We start from the raw sequence: 6,000 nt of genomic DNA on the forward strand, positions 1-6,000 counted from the left end.
CGTGGGCAAGACGTTTGACTCCATGTAGCTCACATGGTTTATGTCAATTAGAAAAAACTCCCAAAGTTATATGATCCCAAGTCCCAAGTGTCCCAAAGTCTCTTAAGTTTTCCAGAGTCTCAATTCTTAAAGTTTCTAAAGTATCAAGTTCTTGAGTTTTAAAGAAGTTTTACTATCCTTAAGCTAAAAGTATAAGTTTGAAGGTATATAGATTTTGAAGGCTTTGACCCTATGATTCCTAAAGTTTTCAAGTGTCATTATTATTAAGTTCCTAAGAAGTTTCTTGCTTTCATGAGATTATAGCTTTTGTCCTGAAAGTTGATATTTTTAGATTTCATCTAATTTACAAGTTGAGAACAAAGAAAGAATACATATCCAAAATAAAGTGAAATGACTCACGTGATTTCTATTATCTATATCCTAACACCAACTTATGAAAATTTTATTCAAGCTATGTGAGTCGTCTACTATAGCATGCATGTTTTCTATTAAGACTTGTGATACTGATTATTTATTTGCATACACCCCTACATGCTCAGTACATTCCCAAAGTAATAATCCACATATACGTCTGTGTGCTACATTATATCATAATGTAGGTTCAGGTGCTCCGTCCCAGCCTCGTTAGTGATCCCTGAGTGCCTTTATCTACATCTCCACAGTGGTGAGTCCTCATGGTTTGAGTATCGGTTATTTCAGATATTCAGTTTATCTAGTAGTTGTTCATTTCTTTTCAGTTGAGTATGAGTTAGTTGGGGACCTGTCCCAATGGCTCTCTAGTTCTTGAGTAGTAGAGGCTTTGTCAGACTAGTTGTCATATTATCTGTATGTCAAAATTTCCAGTATTATGGTTGTTCGGATAAAGTATTTTCACAGTATTTCTTATGATTTGATATAACAGTGCTTGTGATTTGTCTATTTCATCTCTAAGTAATTTATTATGTGAAGTAACAGGCTCAAAGGGTTAGCTTGGGGCTACTTGTAGCCTTAAGCACCGTGTGACGCTTCAGGACCCATTTTCGGGGCGTTACATATTTTTTATGTAATTTCTTAAAAGTATTGTTTTTCTTGAATTTAGTAGAATCTGTATTTTTTAAATAATAACTTCAAACACATGTTCAAATTAACATAAGAACAATAAAATGAAGTTTAAACTCTATACTTACAACTTTTGAACTTTTAACAATAAGTTCAACCCAACTTATGAACAACCAGAAATGAAGTTCAAACTATTTTCTTGAAAATAAAAAATCAAATATTAAAAACTTCAACACAAGTTCAGCCAACTTATGAACTATCAATATGAATTTTCAAGAACTTCAAATACAAGTTCAAACAGTTGAAGAACTACCAATATAAAGTTCAAACTATTTTCTAGAGAAAATAGTATAACTTGCATTAAGAAAAAGAGAAAAAAATAAAAAGATTCAAGTCCACAGAATTCACGGTATGTCCTAAAGAAAATTATTTCCCTCAAGTACTCGATGTTATGGAATATATCCTTCCGGGATAAAATGACTCACTTAGACAGAATAGTGGTACCTCATACTCTTTTGAACTACGAACACACTCAATGACAATAAATTATACTAGAGTTTTTCAAGAAAGAGAAGTATTTTACTTAAAAACTTCATGTCTTTACCTGAGAAAAAATTTAGATATTTATAGCAATCAAGGTGTTGCTTCATAAAGAGATGTAATTGTTCAAAAAATTGTACTTCTTCATAAAGGTGCAACTCTTTGAAAAAGTCACAACCCATTGGAAAGGTCATAACCATCCAAACTGAAAAAGTTTCAAATTGCATCATTTCTCTTGGTGTCTTTTCGAAAAAATACTTAATTCATTTTTCATTCACACTTCTTACAAACCTAATAACTGGTAATTAGAAAATATGGAAAAGAAAATCAATAGAGTCCTTGTTAGCTTTGTAAATAGGGCTTTATGGGCTTTGGTCTCGATCAACAATCTCAAGGTTAGTTTGGAACCTAGATTTGTCATTTTGTTTGACTGATACTGCTGTAAATTCTATCCCAAAGCACTCTGACAAATCTCATATGAAATCACAATAACATCATACTCTGATATTACATTTAATCATTCCATAATCTCATTATCCGGTGGCCAAAAAAAGAAAAAAAACTCCATACATAAATAATAACCTTGAGGTAGTAAGAAGACATTGTTTTTCCACATTTGCAACTTATTCCGCACCTTCTTCAATTCCTAGCATGACCAAATGGGATAACCTAAATATCTTAATGGAAACTTGCCTCTAGTAAAACCAAAAAACTCTTTCATAATCTTTATAGCCACCACCCAAATACTCTGCAATTATTGGTGCTCCGCGTTTTTTTGCATGGTCCAATTTTCTGACACCTACCAAACATGTCACTCACTCTCCATAATAACTTTCCAAATAGTGATTAGATTATATGAAAGTGACATAATTCTCTAGTGCTTCTTCTAATTTATGCAACCTACAACACAATGAAAGAAATTTCGGCAGTGCATTGCATATTTCGTTGCTTCAAGATTGAAACAACTTAAGAAAAGCAAACTACATTGGACCATATATAAATTGCTCAAGGTAGCTTAGATGAACTTCCATTGACCAATATATGATAATTACTTGAAGGAAGCTCACATAACTCTAGCCCCTTACCCATAACAAATTCATCCTTTTCTTTGTCCCATGAACTGGAAGTAGTTTGCGGATCAGCATTCCCTTGAGACAAACCTATGCATGCCAAAAAACCTCCTAGTCCAATGGGTATTATGGTAGCTTCAATTCTACCAACAAGCATCAATCAACTTCATCTCTGTGAATGTGATTCATTGAAACATAAAAATAATAATTGAAGGTAGAACAAGCAGTTGATATTTAGTTTAATCCCATAAAACCAAGACCAATACCAAGAAAAGTAGAATTGTTATAGTATAGGGAATAAAGAATTGAGTAATTTTTGTATGACCCTTTTCAATTAGATTTTGAACACCATCTGAGAAAATCGTAAGACCACCATTCATGTTTCTACAAGAACACTCACTCGCTCTTTATCAATTTGCAGGAAGAATATACAAATAAATAACATAAATCCATGTAATAAAGAAAAGAAATAAATCTTGGAAAAATAGTTAAAGCTGAACAAGTAGCTATCTTAAGTATTCACATCAATACTTTTCAAATGCATTATCACAAAATTCTTTTGTGGGGAATAGTAGTTTTGATCATTTCTGATATTTCAAAATAAACTTGCAGAACTTAGATTTTTACATAGTTGTAATCACTAATGTAGTCAAGAAAGCCCAATTTTAGAATTTTGGAGAAAAAAGAAATGAAACACAAGCAATAAATAGCATAAAAACCAGTTGCAAATACCAAAATAAACACAATCAACAATTAATTTTCTCTGAATTCCCACATCCTCAAATAAAAAATAAAAGAAATAAACTAAACAACACAGCCCATAAGCGCACCTTGCAGGGCCCCATTTCAACAAATCCATTAAACCAAAAGCAAAAACACAAAACTTTGACAGCTATAACCAAATTAAAGTAGCGAAAGAACTAACAAAAATCAAACCTTTCATAATCTATTACCACAAAGATTTGCATTTTTAAGACATTTTTTGCCCACAACAGTGGCATACCTAAGACACCAAGTCTCCTATCATTCTTCCCATCAATATACCCATTAGAACTAAACCCATGAATTTATCTACCAAATTTAGTAGAAAACTTAAAAGCATCAAAACAATCAATAAGTGAAATTCAATTTTCACCCTCCAAAAGTATGTCATAATAGGCATCAACAACATTAGCAAACACAGAAATGAGACCCATCCCAATTAAAATAACTCTTTTGTGACACCTTTTTACATAGATAAACATATAACTCAAAGAAAATTGATAACAAAAAACTGAAGATGATAAATATGTTATAATCAGTAGGCAACAAAACATATCTAATACAACTTATGCTTGATCTTATTATTGAATTCCTTTTAACGGATAAGAAGAGATAAGATTAACACAAGACTCGTATAGTAACTCGTATTTCTTACACTGATAAATTGATAATTGATGCTAAGTGATTGACAAAGTTATCACAAGCAATCTAAATAAACACATAAAGCTTAGGGTTTGTTTCAAATTTTGAACTTCCATGATTATATAAAACTTTGATTAGTTTTTTTTTTATATAAAAAAGGACTTCTATATTATATATGGATAAGTTTGTGGAGACACAATAGAATACCTTATTTTTTTCCCGTATTTTAACTACTATTTAGTATATAATGGTGAATGAACTCCTTATATTCAATTGCAAAATAAAATAGCAAAACATTGTAGTTTTATACATCAATTTAGGTTTGATTAAAAAGACATTATTTGTTAGTTGAAATATTATTAAATCAAATGAACAAAAAAATAACATGCAATCAAACTATCAGTGCCAGTTTCACAAGCAAAGCAATGAAACAAAAGATCACAGCAATAAATTAATTTTGAATTGTTTTCTACTTTTAGTTAATAAGTTTGTTGAATTTGTTTTATCTTTTCACTTCATATTGGCGGATCTATCGAAGATCCTAAATCAAAAAAATTATCATAGGCTGAATAATCTCTTTGTATTCTACTAATGCCACTATCAAATCAGATAAGGTGATGTTGGGTGATTTATGCATTTTAGTGTCATTATTCTAGTCTTTTTAGACTTGTTTTGAGGTTGATTCGTATGATATATGGGTTGATAATGAGATAAATGTGTATCAAAGTGTTAAATAATGTGTTTAAAATGCTCAAAGTGAATTCCAAACAAGTTGTTACTTCAAAGAGTCATTTAGAGTTCATTCCAAAAAACTAGTCTTACTAGCTTGAGCTAGGTGTTCGTCGAGATGTTTTCAATGGATTCTAGCAAGAATAATAAGTTCCTTATGGTTTAAATATGAGATTATGAGTGGAATAACTTATTGGTAGTGAGAAAAGTTCAATTTGATTGAGTGTACAGCTGGAAAAATAAGTTGAAGATTAACATGAACTAACTAGTCTTAACTCTTGATTTGATTCATCGTTATGGGTATTGTGCTGTTATTATCTTTAATTTGTGGTGTGTGATTTTGTAGGAAGATTTGTGATCAGAATATGGTGATATTTTGATGTTTAAAAGGCTGAAAATCCATGATAAAGACACTACAAGACAAGAGACTAAGATGGGAGACGCAACACTTAGCCAAAATTTGAGAAGCAAATTTCAGAGCACCAAGGAGATTTGGAGGTGACACCCTAGCCATAGAAGGGATATAGGTGAGGTGACACCTTGCCTGGAGAGGTACTCAGCCTACGGCTTAGCCTCACTTGGAGCAGGGCTCTACCTGGGGCGGCGCCCTTTCCATTCCCGTGCTCACAAATTGATGAATTCGACTCCTACACAAACTGGGTTTACTCCTATACTATAAATACATGTTGTATCACTTTTGTACATATATTTTGATATATTTTGGAGATTAGGGGATTCTACAACTTCTTCTTTAGGTTTTAATTATTTTGGTTTAGTTCATTCATATTTTTAGTCATTAATTACAACCTTGTGATTACGATTATGACTATGTATGGCTAAACGCCCTATTTTCGAGGTTAAAACCAAGAACATGAATATTATTATTTTGAATTAAGTTTGTTTGATTTGCTTATCATTATTGGTTATTTGTTTATTCTTTTTATAACTATTTTAACGATTCGCGACCCATAGAATACATCAATGGTCAATCTCGTAAACTCGGGAGAGGGAATAGGAAGATAGAACATGAGAATAAGCAAAGTATGATTTATATTTCTTTATGAAATAAGGAATTAAAATTAATTTCTAGGACAGGGATGTACTTAGATGCCTTACTTGATTTATATGTAGGATGATAGCTTTAAAGAACTTAAGTGAAGTATTACATCCCCGCTCAACGATGTAGTTGTAAGGTTCAAATTAGGTAAAGGATTAGAGG

General features: G+C 31.6%; 1 pseudogene; it reads right to left on the reverse strand.

Annotated features, from left to right (window-relative positions):
* Window positions 1-1,851: 1,851 nt before the first annotated feature.
* LOC124885737 lies at window positions 1,852-3,892 on the reverse strand (annotated as a pseudogene).
* Window positions 3,893-6,000: the final 2,108 nt, after the last annotated feature.

This window comes from Capsicum annuum, chromosome 7 (genome assembly GCF_002878395.1).
Source record: "Capsicum annuum cultivar UCD-10X-F1 chromosome 7, UCD10Xv1.1, whole genome shotgun sequence".
Taxonomy (NCBI): domain Eukaryota; kingdom Viridiplantae; phylum Streptophyta; class Magnoliopsida; order Solanales; family Solanaceae; genus Capsicum; species Capsicum annuum.